We start from the raw sequence: 15,021 nt of genomic DNA on the forward strand, positions 1-15,021 counted from the left end.
CTTCAATAAGCTATTTTCTTGCTCAAGTGTAACTTGGCTAAGAGAATCATTAGTGGAATCAAGAGAACTACTAGAAGCAACAATATTGGATTTAGCATGATCATTGTTACTACTAGAGGAAGAATCTTTCTTGTTCTTGTTACTAGACTTGACTTGAGGCATGTAAGTGGATAAGAGTAAACGCTTGGCAATGTAAGAAGAACTTTTCTTGCGGAGATCATCATTGATTGCCTTTAAAAACTCATGCTCTTGCTCAATATTGAGCTTTTCAAAGCGTAACTTCTCATGAGCTCTTAAAAGTTCTCGATGATCTTCGAAGATAGTTTCATGAGCTAACTTAAGAGTGTTTAGTTCTTTAGTTAGAGCCTCAATCTTCTCCTTATCATTGTCATCCGTTTTATCTTGATTAGCATGATTAATTGACGTTTCATCATAGTATTCATCACTAGAGTTGTCAACAAGTAAATCATCATCACCTAACAAGTCATCTTCATCACTATTAAAATCAACATACTCGGGGTGTGTTACCTTAGGACCTTTGGTCATGAAGCATCTTCCAATTCCTTCATTTGGTGAGTCAAATATGTCGTAGGAGTTAGTTGACACAAGTGCTAGACCGGCAACACCTTCATCTTGAGTATATTCGGAATCGGAGTGATAACTTCTCTCGGAGTGGTCGTCGGAGTCGGAGCTGGATACCCATTCACCAACATGAGCTTGATGTCTTCGTTTTGTGTAGCTCCTTGATGATTTTTCCTTCCTTTCCGAATCCTTGCTTCTCTGTGAGTATCTTCGTTCATAACGATCATTTCTACTCCTTCTCTCTCTTGGTGGTGATTCTTCTCTTTTGCTTCTTCTTTTTGGAGAGTCTTCTCTTCTCTTGTAGGGAGCCGTACACTCATTGGAATAGTGTACGGGTCTTCCACAATTGTAGCAGTTTCGCTCTCGACTAGAAGATCTTTTGTCATTGTAGGACCTTGACTTGGAGCTTCTATCTTTGCTTCTACTCTTGTAGAACTTGTTGAAGTTTTTCACCATTAAGCTCAATTCTTCATTGAAGTTTTGTTTCTCACTTGATGATGTAGGGGCTTCACATGAGGCTTTGTAGGCACCACTTGATTTGTTGTGAAGTTCCTCTTTATCCTTAAGTGACATCTCATGAGCAACAATTCTTCCAATTACCTCCGTTGGCTTGAGATCTTTGTAATTGGGCATCATTTGGATCAATATGCACACAGTATCATATTTTCCATCCAAGGCTCTTAGAATCTTCTTGATGATGAATCTATCGGTCATCTCTTCACTTCCTAAGCCGACAATCTCATTTGTGATGAGAGCAAGCCTAGAGTACATTTCAGCGACACCTTCACCATCCTTCATTTTGAACTTGTCAAGTTGACTTTGAAGCACATCCAATTTGGATTCCTTGACGGAGTCGGTACCTTCATGCATATCAATCAAAGTGTCCCAAATTTCCTTTGCATTCTCAAGACGGATGATTTTGTTGAATTCTTCGGGGCACAATCCGTTGAAGAGAATATCACAAGCTTGAGCATTGTATTGCAACATCTTCAGCTCATCCGCGGTAGCTTCACGGTTTGGTTCTCTCCCATCAAAGAAGTAACCTTGCAAACCAACACACACAATGGCCCAAACGACGGGGTTATGTCCAAGAATATGCATTTCCATTTTATGCTTCCAACTAGCAAAATTAGTACCATCAAAGTAAGGACCTCTACGGTGATAATTTCCCTCGCTAGACGCCATACTCTCCTAGGTTGTGAAACCAAGGCTATGACCACCAAAAGCTATGGAAATCAAAGCAAATGGAGACCAAAGCTCTGATACCACATGTAGGATCGAAAGTATGTCTAGAGGGGGGGGTGATTAGACTATTTGACCAAATAAAAACTTAACCTTTTCCCAATTTTAGTTCTTGGCAGATTTTAGCTATTTTAGGACAAGCCAAGCAATCATCACACAATTCAAGCAAGCATGCAAAGAGTATATTGGCAGCGGAAAGTAAAGCATGCAACTTGCAAGAATGTAAAGGAAAGGGTTTGGAGAATTCAAACGCAATTGGAGACACGGATGTTTTTCCCGTGGTTCAGATAGGTGGTGCTATCCTACATCCACGTTGATGGAGACTTCAACCCACGAAGGGTAACGGTTGCGCGAGTCCACGGAGGGCTCCACCCACGAAGGGTCCACGAAGAAGCAACCTTGTCTATCCCACCATGGCCATCGCCCACGAAGGACTTGCCTCACTAGCGGTAGATCTTCACGAAGTAGGCGATCTCCTTGCCCTTACAAACTCCTTGGTTCAACTCCACAATCTTGTCGGAGGCTCCCAAGTGACACCTAGCCAATCTAGGAAACACCACTCTCCAAGAAGTAACAAATGGTGTGTTGATGATGAACTCCCTGCTCTTGTGCTTCAAATGATATTCTCCCCAACACTCAACTCTCTCTCACAGGATTTGGATATGGTGGAAAGAAGATTTGAGTGGAAAGCAACTTGGGGAAGGCTAGAGATCAAGATTCATATGGTAGGAATGGAATATATTAGCCTCAACACATGAGTAGGTGGTTCTCTCTCAGAACATAAGAGTTGGAAGTGTAGATGTGTTCTGATGGCTCTCTCCACGAATGAAGAGGAGGTGGAGGGGTATATATAGCCTCCACACAAAATCCGACCGTTACACACAATTTACCAATCTCGGTGGGACCGAATCAACAAACTCGGTCAGACCGAAATAGTAAACCTAGTGACCGTTAGAGATTTTCGGTGGGACTAACATGCAACTCGGTAGGACCGATTTTGTTAGGGTTAGGGCATAACATAATCTCGGTGAGACCGATTACACAAACTCGGTGAAACCGATTTTGGTAATTAGCTAACCAGAGAGTTGGTCAGGCAAACTCGGTGGGACCGATTTGCTCTTTCGGTGAGACCGAAAAGTTACAAAAAGGAAACACTGAATTTACATTGCAATCTCGGTGGGACCGATCCGCTCTTTCGGTGAGACCGAAAAGTTACGAAAAGGAAACAGAGAGTTTGCAATCCCATCTCGGTGAGACCGAGATCCCTATCAGTAGAACCGATTTGCTAGGGTTTGGCAATGGCTATGACAAGTGAAACTCGGTGGCGCCGGGTTGAAAGAATCGGTAGGGCCGAGTTTGGCTTAGGGTTTAGGTCAAATGTGGATATGGGAAAGTAGCTGAGGGTTTTGGAGCATATCACTAAGCACATGAAGCAAGAGGCTCATTAAGCAACACCTCATCCCTCCTTGATAGTATTGGCTTTTCCTAAAGACTCAATGTGATCTTGGATCACTAAAATATAAAATGAAGAGTCTTGAGCTTTTGAGCTTGAGCCAATCCTTTGTCCTTAGCATTTTGAGGGTTCCACTTTCACCATCCATGCCATGCCAATCATTGAGCTTTCCTGAAATAATCATCTTGGAATAGCATTAGCTCAATGAGCTATATGTTGTTATGAATTACCAAAACCACCTAGGGATAGTTACACTTTCAAGCGTGCTCCCAAATCTAGTCGACGTCAACTTTTTCTGCCTCCGACTCAGGTATACCGAACTCCAATCCAGAATCTCGCAGCTGCGGCCCAAATAGCAAAGTCAATTCAACCTTCCCAGTCAGAAGTTGGTCGGGGTTTGGTGCAGATCCGAGCCTTGCTCGGAGCCGCGGGTGAGTAGAACATAGTAGTATCTCAGTTGCGGAATAGGATTCACAGCAGATCCGTGCTTGCAGACACAGTCCAGTCGGCTCACAGCCCAAGATCGCCACCGAGGCGTGAGGGACGTGAAGATCGACGAGATCAGTACAGAAACCATGAGCAGTATGATCATCGAGTCGATCGTGATGATCGTCGTCGAGTGCCCACACCTCCCCCAAGGAGTGGGTCATACGTGCCTCGGCAACATGATGACAGGCGTCCTCACAGTGTTGGGCGAGGGATTCCAGTCGACCCCAGAGAGCCAGGCTTTGATGCGAGATCTATTCTCGTTTAGGGCTTGGTCGAGAGAAACAAAGCTCACCGAGAAGGTCATGACAGAGATCTACCAACCAGCAGCAGAGTGCACGTCTCAGGTCCGGAGTGCTTCAGCAGAGCCATCAGGGCTACAGTGATTCCCCCCAACTTCAGGTTGGCGACTGGAGTCAGTAAGTTCACTGGTGAGTCCAAGCCTGACACTTGGCTTGAAGACTACTGAGTGGCTGTTCAGATTGGTGGCGGCAACGATGAAGTGGCCATGAAACACCTTCCTCTAATGCTAGAGGGCTCGGCCAGAGCATGGCTAAATCAGTTAGCACCTAGTAGTATTTATACTTGGGAAGATCTTGCTCGAGTATTTGTTAGGACATTTGAAGGTACTTGCAAGCGGCCAGCGGGGTTGACAGAATTACAGTGTTGCTTCAGAAACCGAATGAAACTCTGAGGGATTATATCCAGAGATGGATCACATTGCACCACACAGTGGAGAATGTGTCTGATCATCGGGCAATTTGTGCCTTTAAAGAAGGCGTCAAATATCGGTAGTTGAATCTGAAATTCGGTCGGACAGGAGATATGACTCTGACTCGGATGATGGAAATTGCCACCAAGTACGCCAACGGTGAAGAAGAAGACCGACTCCGGAGTGGCAAGCACAAAACAGTCGCCCACGAAACCGGAGGAGGAAACTCCAGTCGGAAGCAGAAGCGCAGAGCCGAGCCATCCGCTCCTGGTGAAGCCTTAGCCGCGACTCAAGGAAAGTTCAAGGGGAAGCCCAAAGGGCCGTGGAACCCCAAGAAAGTAAAAGATCAAGATGGAAATGATGTGCTGGATTTACCATGCCACATTGACACCAAAAAAGATGAAGAGGGTAATTTCATTTACCCGAAGCATACCACTCAACAGTGTCGACTCCTAATCCAGCAATTCCGAGAGAAACAACCCAAGGAAAAGGAGAAAGAAGCAGACAAGGTTGAGGACGAGGAAGAGGATGATGATGGTTATCCCCACGTGAATTCCACTCTGATGATTTTCGCTGATGTTGAGAGTAAAAGTCGATTGAAAGTCATCACCAGAGAAGTGAACATGGTCGCTCCGGTGACACCCAGTTATTTGAAGTGGTCCCAGACTGCCATTACATTCGACCAGTCCGATCACCCAGTGCACATAGCCACCCCTGGGAGGCAAGCGTTGGTGGTCGACCCAGTAGTCGAAGGCACCCGACTGACTAAGGTTCTGATGGATGGTGGCAGTGGCCTGAATATACTGTATGCAGAGACGTTGAAATGAATGGGCATTCCGATGTCCAGACTCAGTGAAAGCAATATGAGTTTCCATGGGGTCATCCCCGGCAAGAAGGCTGCATCACTCGGCCAGATTGCTCTCGACGTGGTTTTCGGCGATTCCAAGAATTACCGCAAAGAAAGGTTGACATTTGAAGTTGTGGATTTCCAGAGTGCCTATCATGCTATTCTGGGCAGGCCAGCTTATGCACGTTTTATGGCTCGGCCATGTTACATGTACCTCAAATTGAAGATGCCTGTTCCCAAAGGGGTGATCACTATCACTGGTAGTCGGAAGAAGGCAGAAGAGTGCTTCCAGAAGGCTCAAAGATCGCCGATGCACAGATGGCCGTAGCTGAATTGCAGGAATATAAAAAAAATGCAAATCCGAGTGATTTGTTGCGAGCCAAGAAGCCTGCCTCAGATTCAGCATTCCAGTCGTCTGGCGAAACCAAGCCGATTCACTTTCACCCGACAGATCCCAATGCTGCTCCGACTCACATTTCAACAACACTCGACTCTAAATAGGAAGAAGCGCTCATCCAGTTCCTCCGTGAGAACTGGGACATCTTTGCATGGAAACCTTCGGACATGCCAGGTGTTCCCAGGGGACTGGCTGAGCATCGTTTGCGAGTCGACCCAAAGGTGAAACCAGTCAAAGAACATCTTCGACGGTCCGCCGTACAGAAGAGGAAGGCAATCGGTGAAGAAGTAGCTCGGCTTCCGGAAGCTGAGTTTATTCGTGAGATTTACCACTCCGAGTGGTTATCTAATGTTGTCATGGTCCCAAAGAAGGATGACTCACTTCGCATGTGCATCGACTTCAAACATATCAATCGGGCCTGCCCGAAAGATCACTTTCCTCTCCCTCGCATCGAACAAATAGTCGACTCGACTGCGGGGTGCGAGCGTTTGTCCTTTTTGGATGCCTATTCCGGGTACCACCAGATCCGTCTGTACGGACCCGACAAGATAAAAACAGCTTTCATCACCCCATCTGGGTGCTTCTGTTATGTCACTATGCCATTCGGTTTAAAGAATGCTGGAGCCACATTCATGCGGATGATTCAGAAGTGCCTGCTCACTCAAATCAGTCGGAATGTGGAAGCATACATGGATGGCATTGTGGTCAAGTCACGTAAAGGTTCCGACCTACTGGTTGACCTTGCTGAAACCTTTGCCAACCTTAGAAGGTATGATATCAAGCTTAATCCATCAAAGTGCACATTTGGAGTTCCAGGCGTTAAATTACTCGGTTTTCTCGTTTCCGAACGAGGGATCGACACTAACCCAGAGAAAGTGGGTTCCATACTCCAAATGAAACGCCCTGTGCGTGTGCATGATGTCCAGAAGCTTACTGGTTGTTTGGCCACCCTAAGTTGATTCATTTCTCGCCTCGGTGAAAATGCACTGCCCCTTTACCGACTGATGAAGAAGTCAGATAAGTTCGAGTGGACTCCTAAAGCTGATGCAGCATTCGCAGAGCTTAAATCCCTGCTTTCCACCCAGCAGGTGCTTGCTACTCCAATCAGCAAAGAGCCTTTACTGCTTTACATTGCAGCCACTGGACAAGTCGTCAGTACAGTACTTACGGTTGAGCGGGAAGAAGAAGGAAAAGCCTATAAAGTTCATCGCCCGGTTTATTATGTTTCTGAAGTTCTGACTCCGTCAAAGTAGAGATATCCACACTATCAAAAGCTTGTTTATGGGATTTACATGACCACGAAGAAGGTTGCACACTATTTCTTTGATCACTCTGTTACAGTCGTCAGCGACGCTCCATTGTCGGAGATTCTGCACAACAGAGATGCAACTGGTCGAGTGGCAAAATGGGCGATTGAACTCCTTCCTTTAGATATCAAGCTTGAGGTAAAGAAAGCTATCAAGTCCCAAGCAGTGGCAGATTTCCTCGCCAAGTGGATCGAACAACAACTGCCGACTCAAGTTCACTCGGAGCACTGGACCATGTTCTTTGATGGATCCAAGATACTGAATGGTTCTGGTGCTGGGGTGGTACTAGTATCCCCCCAAGGAGACAAGCTCAGATACGTCCTCCAGATTCACTTTGATTCCTCCAATAACGAAGCTGAATATGAAGCACTCCTATATGGGTTACGTATGGCCATTTCACTCGACGTCCGTTGCCTCATGGTTTACGGCGACTCAGATTTGGTGGTTAATCAAGTGATGAAAGAATGGGACGTTAGAAGCCCAGCTATGACTGGTTACTGCAATGCGGTGAGGAAGTTGGAAAAGAAGTTTGAGGGGTTAGAGCTCCATCACATACCTCGTCTGAAAAATCAAGCAGCCGATGATTTGGGAAAGATAGGTTCCAAGAGAGAAGCCATTCCCAGCAATGTGTTATTGGAACATATTCACACACCGACAGTTCAGGAAGATCCTTTTACTGAAGAGCCCCCGCATCCTAAGAGCGCCACAGATCCGACTGAAGTCGGGGTCCCAGCCGTGGTCGATCTTGTTGCGGAACGTAGCAATTTCAAAAAAATTCCTACGCACACGCAAGATCATGGTGATGCATTGCAACGAGAGGGGAGAGTGTTGTCCACGTACCCTCGTAGACCGAAAGCGGAAGCGTTAGCACAACGCGGTTGATATAGTCGTACATCTTCATGATCCGAACGATCAAGTACCGAACGCACAGCACCTCCGAGTTCAGCACACGTTCAGCCCGATGACGTCCCTCTAACTCCGATCCAGCCGAGTGTTGAGGGAGAGTGTGACGATGTTGATGTTCTACCGACGCAGGGCTCCGCCTAAGCACCCCTACAGTATTATTGAGGTGGACTATGGTGGAGGGGGGCACCGCACACGGCTAAGAGACGATCAACTTGATCAACTTGTGTGTCTAGAGGTGCCCCCTGCCCCTGTATATAAAGGAGCAAGGGGGAGGAGGTGTGGCCAGGCAAGGGGCGCGCCAGGAGGAGTCCTACTCTTCCTGGGAGTAGGATTCCCCCCTTTCCATGTTGGACTAGGACTTGGGGGGGAAGGAGAGAGAGGGAAAAGGAAAGGGGGGGGGGCGCCGACCCCCTCCTTGTCCAATTCGGACTGGGGGGGGGGGGAAGGGGCACGCGGCTGCCCCTTGGCCTCCTCTCCACTTCCTCCACTAGGCCCATTAAGGCCCATTAGGTTACCGGGGGGTTCCGGTAACCTCCCGGTACTCCGGTAAAATGCCGATTTCACCCGAAACACTTCCGATGTCCAAACATAGGCTTCCAATATATCAATCTTTATGTCTCGACCATTTCGAGATTCCTCGTCATGTCCGTGATCATATCCGGGACTCCGAACAACCTTCGGTACATCAAAATATATAAACTCATAATGAAACTGTCATCGTAACGTTAAGCGTGCGGACCCTACGGGTTCGAGAACAATGTAGATATGACCGAGACATGTCTCTGGTCAATAACCAATAGCGGAACCTGGATGCTCATATTGGCTCCTACATATTCTACGAAGATCTTTATCGGTCAGACCGCATAACAACATACGTTGTTCCCTTTGTCATCGGTATGTTACTTGCCCGAGATTCGATCGTCGGTATCTCAATACCTAGTTCAATCTCGTTATCGGTAAGTCTCTTTACTCGTTCCGTAATACACCATCTCGCAACTAACTCATTAGTTGCAATGCTTGCAAGGCTTAGGTGATGTGCATTACCGAGAGGGCCCAGAGATACCTCTCCGACAATCGGAGTGACAAATCCTAATCTCAAAATACGCCAACCCAACAAGTACCTTCGGAGACACCTGTAGAGCAGCTTTATAATCACCTAGTTACGTTGTGACGTTTGGTAGCACACAAAGTGTTCCTTCGGTAAACGGGAGTTGCATAATCTCATAGTCATAGGAACATGTATAAGTCATGAAGAAAGCAATAGCAACAAACTAAACGATCAAGTGCTAAGCTAACGAAATGGGTCAAGTCAATCACATCAGTCTCCTAATGATGTGATCCCGTTAATCAAATGACAACTCATGTCTATGGTTAGGAAACATAACCATCTTTGATCAACGAGCTAGTCAAGTAGAGGCATACTAGTGACACTCTGTTTGTCTATGTATTCACACATGTATTATGTTTCCGGTAAATACAATTCTAGCATGAATAATAAACATTTATCATGATATAAGGAAATAAATAATAAATTTATTATTGCCTCTAGGGCATATTTCCTTCAGTCTCCTGTCGGGGGACTAATCCACGAACACCTATGGGACTGGCGGACCGAGTCCCTTTCGGTTCGGCAGGGGCGAGGGTTGCACGAAGAGCGGATCGAGGCGAAGCACACGAGCAGTTACCCAGGTTCAGGCCGCACTGATGCGTAAAACCCTACTCCTGCTTTGTGGTTTGTATTGAGTTCTAGCTCGGGAGCGCGGAGTGCTACAGTACACTCCAACAGCTAACGAGACCGAGCGTGAGTGTTCTCTTCCTCCCCTTTCTACGTTGCGCACGGGCCTCCTTTTATATGCTCAAGGGGTCACCGACAGGTGGTAACGTAGACAAGGGTAAAAATGGGAAGGTGCTGCGGTTGGTACAGCTACCTGCTACAGTGTATACCTAACCCTGACGGCAGGGGACAAGGGCATTAAATGCCCGTCTGCGTCGCCTAAATAGTGCAAAAGGGACCGTCAGGGATGCCACCGCTCGCCACGATGGCAATCTTGTCAGTGCCGCTTGCCACTGTGCACCGCTGGCTGCATAGCCCCCCGCCACGTACGCCTGGGAGGGTCCCAGAGCGACACGTTGGTGGATGTGCTGGAGCGCGGGCACAGAGTGGTGGCTTGCCGCGGCAAGCGCCTTGCCACGGTCGTTGTCTTGTCGCGTTCGGGAGCTTGTCGCTCACCGGGCCTTACCGGGACGCGTGGCGCGTCACGGCAAGTTCCTTGAGATGCCTTGGTTGGCCTTCCCAGCAAGCTCCTCTTGCCGGGGTCTTGAGATGCCTTGGTTGGCCTTCCCAGCAAGCTCCTCTTGCCGGGGTCTTGAGATGCCTTGGTTTGGATACTTTGTCCTTGAATGGCTCCAAAGGAACCACAGAGGGTCTTGGCGGTCACCCGGCAAGCCTTGCCGCGGGATGCTGCGACTGCCCGTGCACAAGTTCGGGATACTAGGGTACCCCTACTCTAGTGCACCGACAGGAGCCCCCGGGCCTGGGCTATACACGGTGCCGAGCGCTGTTGGGCCAGGCCCAAAGCAGGGCACGGGCACGCGCGGCCTGGGTTACGCCGTATCTCTCCCCGTATCCACCGCGCCCTCCCCGAACGGCACGCGTTGAATGCGGCGTCGTGGGAGAGATCGTGGGGGGTTTCTTTATTCGGAAAGGCGGAACGTCCGCCCCCTCCCTCTTTATAAGCAGGGGAAACAGGGGTAGTTCGCCCATTCGCCGGTTGCTGCTTCAATCTCGGAAATCTCTGCCACTCCCTTGTCTTCCCAAATCTGAAAGAGAGCAGCGCCCCGCCCCCCATCGCCACCAGCACCACCAACGCCGTCGACCTCCTCCACCACTTCTGCCATGGCTCCAAGAGCCGACAAGGGGAAGGTTGTGAAGTCGACCGAGGCGCATCGGCTTGCGGCGCTGCGAAAGGAGCGGGAAGTCTTCCCCCCCAAGCTCGCCGCGAGGGAGCTGAGGGAGAACTACTACCTCTTCTGGTCAACGGAGACGCGAGCACATCCGCGCACGAAGGTACTTCCAGCCGCCGCTTGGAAGACGGCTCCAAATGGATATCCTTTCTTCGCCTTGTTCTTCTACTGCGGGCTCTGCCCGCCCTTCTCTGAGTTCTTCTGCGACATTATGAACACCTACGGGTTCCACCTCCTTGATTTCACCCCCAATGTTGTTCTGACCATGGCAGTTTTCGCACATCTCTGCGAAAACTTTGTCGGAGTCCATCCCAATGTAGCCCTTTTTCGCCACTTCTTTATGCCCCGAGTAGAGAGAGGAGAGCCTTTATCCGGCGGAATCGCCTGGATCTCGAGGGCCGGCAAGAAGGACACTTATCTGGAGGGAGAGTTCCGCGGCAAGTGGGAGGAATGGAGAGCAGACTGGTGGTGGATTGACGAGGAGAACCCGCAGCCGTTTACCGCCCGGCGCCAAACCCCAGTAGCACGCGGCAGCGATTGGAGTGACGTGGCCCCGGAAGACGATAGGCTGAAGATTGCTGTCACCCGGATCCTACGCCTCAGGCTTGCCGGGCTCACTGTAGGCGCTGTTGGCGCAGATTTTCTTCGTTGCCGCATCGCCCCCCTGCAGGAACAGGGGAGACCCGCCTGGGAATTCAAGAATGTGGCGGATATCATGAGGCTGTGTCCGGGCCTCAACTTCAACTTCACTGTTCTAGAGCTTAACGCAATGCTCCAGGAGCTGTTCAAGTACGACCCTCAACATCCCGAAGTGTTCAGGTTGCCGGGGGGGGGGGGTCGTTCCGCTGTGCAACAACTCCGCGCTCGACCGCATCCGTGCAATGATGCCGCTGTGCGATTCGCATGGAATTGTCCCAACTTGGCAAGAGCCTGCAGACGACGTCGTGCAGCAATTCTTCGATGGCTTGGTGGAAGTGCCGGTCCGCTCCGACGAAAAGGATAGCCTCACCCGCGACACCACCGATGCGGAGATGACACACATCACCACTAGGCTGGAAGAGGCGGCGGCAGCCGCAGCCGCGGGCGAATTTGGATTCACCGTGGAGGAGGCAGATGCAGCAGAGGCGGCAAGCCGTGACAATCGAGAGGAGCCCGTCGGCGAGAAAGAACTTGCCGGGCATGGCGTCGGGTCAAACGAGCCCGCCGAGGATATGAGCGGCTCGCTGGAGATCAACTCCTCTTCCTCCTCATCTTCAGGCAGCTCGCCGCAAGCAGAGCCTCCATCTCCACCAAGAAGGTGTCTCCGCAAGGCTGGGGGCGTAGCGGGGCGACAGGCGAGTGAACAGCCGCCGCGCCGCGCGACACGCTCCACCGCGGCAAGCACTGTTGCCGCGGGAGCATCTCACGCTGCTGCGGCAACTGGAGCGGGGTCCACCCGGACCACCGCTTTTGCTCCTGCCGCTTCTCACGCCGCGGCGGCCGCCGGAGCGGGGTCGTCGCAGACCATCGCCACTGTTCCCGCCAAGCGGCCAAGGGAAACTACTCCCCCGCCTCCTCGTGCCGGACGTGAGCCGGACTTCGACTTCTCCGCGTTCAGCTCCGACGAAGAAGAAGAAGAGTAAGATTCTCTTGTTGTACTTGTAGTTCTTCAATTCTTGCTGTTTGTCTTGTATCTCATTTGCTTTACTCTGAATTTATTCCTTTTTAGGACTCTGGCCCAGAGAGCAGTGAAGAGAGCCAAGGTCCCGGTGATTGTCATCGAGGACGAACCCACAGCGACAGCAGGGGGTGCGCCCGATACAACCTTGCCGGACCCGGCAACTGTTCTCCAGAGCTGCCCCCAGCGTAAGTATATGGTTCACTTTCCGCTGTTAGGCGCGCATGGATACTCTTTCTTTGCTGACATCTGACTGTTGGTTTGTGTAGGAGCAGAGCAGCCCCACCAAGAGCGCCCGGAGGCCGCCCCCGAAACGCCAAGGGAGAGTCCTCCGGCAAGGGAGAGTTCTCCGACAAGGGAGAAGTCTCCAGCAAGGGACAGCACCAGCGGTCCTCCAGCGGCGGAGACCACGACTGCAGAACCCGGTACAGGTAATCCTCTCGCTTCAAAACTTCCCTTGGGTTCTTTTTCTTTTGATCTTCTTTTTTGGGTATTTGCTTGGCTTTTCTCACTTTTCTGGCCATCAGACCCATCTGCTGCAGAGCCGATGGAGACTGAGGTTGCTGCCGACGACGTCGCTGCCACTGAAGAAGCAGCCGACGCTGATGATCCCACTGGCGACGAGGCCGCCAAAGCTGCCGCCACGGCAGCTGGCGAGGGGTCTGGCGATCGCACTGACGGCCCTGAGGCCGCAGGAGCACCAGGCGTTATGTCGACCGCCGACCCGTCCGCCGCTGCTGCAGTGCCAGGCTCCGAAGAGCCCCAGCCAGGCGTCTACTTGAAGGCCGGCGATGGCGTCTTCATCAACCTCCCCTGGGCGTCAAGCTCCAGGGCGCCGGTCGAGGGAGAGAGCTTCGACGGAGAGGTGCTCGCCTCCGCTGGGCTGACGTTGATTGACGCGCCGAGCAGCAGCAGCAGTGAGCCTGAGGAGGAGCGGCTGCTGCGGAAGCTGGTGTCGCTCTACCGCGCGCGGCAAGCCAAGCTGGAATCCCGCGAGGCGCTTGTCGCGAAGGCGGGAGCGGACATCGAGAAGCGCGCGGAGGAGCTCCGGGGTCTCAACCAGGAAACTCTCCGGTCCCTGGCAGAGGAGCGGGAGCAACTCGCCGAAGAGCGGAAGGCCTTCTTCCTCGAAAAGGCCGAAGTTGAAGAGCAATAGCGGCTTGCCGCTGAGAAGTTGTCTGCGCAGGAGGGCGAGCTGGCGCAGTGGAAGGTCAACCTTGACGCCCACGAGGAGGAGCTTGCCGCGCGCGAGCGAACATTCGGCGGAGCCCTCAAGCAAGCGGAGGATGCTGCCGCAGCCGTCGAGGCCGCCAAGAAGGAGCTGGAGACGAAGGTGGCGCAGCTGGAGGCGAAGGTGGCGCAGCTAGAGGCCGATCTCAAGGCGAGTGGTGAAGAGCTTGCTGCCACCAAGGACTCCAACGCAGATCTTGAGTTGAAGCTGACCACTTTGACCAAGATGCTGGACGGCGCCAGGGAGCAGGAGGTGGCCTTGAAGGAGGTGATAAAGGCCGACAAGGTGCTGCTGGCGAGTGCTGCCGCCGCCCAGAATGCTTTTAAGGAGAATGTGGAGCACTGGACGGAGAGTCTCGTGAGTGCTGCCGCAGATATCGATAGGGAGCAGGCGCAGCTGGGGGTGGAGGATCTCGGGTATCCCTCTGACGAGAACCTCCAACCCAGCGCCAAGCTCACCTTGTTTTTCAAAGGCGTGGCGACGGCCCTCCAGCGGCTCCAGGAGAAGATCCCAAAGCAGCTGGCCGACGAGTCACGCAAGATCTGCGCGGGAGCTCTTAAAAATGTGTTGGTGAAGGTGGCCTTCCGCAACCCAGGCCTCAACCTCACCAACGTCCTCAAGACCCTGCCACCGGATGCTGATCTGGAGGCGCTCAAGACCCTTGTCGCACCCATTGTGGACAAGGTGAGCGGGATCAAGAGGATTGAGGGCGACCGCGTAGACTAGGCCACCCGTTTTCTTCTTTTCTTGTCGCTGCTGGTCATGTTATGAGAACAATCTGTTAGAGCCGCGACAAGCTATCTTGTAATATAAATCTATTCCAGGTAATGATTGCAATGTTATTCCCTTTACTTGATTCCTCCCTTTGTATGTTTTTGCCCTACGCTTTTAGGGAACTTGCCGGTGCAGGCACCTTAGCCGCGAGCGCTGAGTGCGGGACGTCAGAAGCCTGCTGGCGGTGCCGCTACCGACAAGAAACCTTGTCGCAACTAGTCGCAGCTCACTTAAGTTGTTGAGCGGACTCGAAACAAAGTAAGGGCGCAACTAGCTACGAGTGCTCGTCGCGATGGCGGGCGAGCACGGTGGGTTTCCTGGCAGTGCTTTGAACTCGCTACCTCCTTTCCCTCCTCTCTAACTTCCTGGAACTAATGTATTTCCATTTAATGCAAATGGAAAGGGGTACGCCCGGCTCAAAAAAAAAACTAGCTACGAGTTGGTTCCTCCGCGCACAGGTTTT

The sequence above is a fragment of the Triticum urartu genome, chromosome 7A, assembly GCF_056163025.1.
Source record: "Triticum urartu cultivar PI428250 chromosome 7A, HENAU_Tu73, whole genome shotgun sequence".
Taxonomy (NCBI): domain Eukaryota; kingdom Viridiplantae; phylum Streptophyta; class Magnoliopsida; order Poales; family Poaceae; genus Triticum; species Triticum urartu.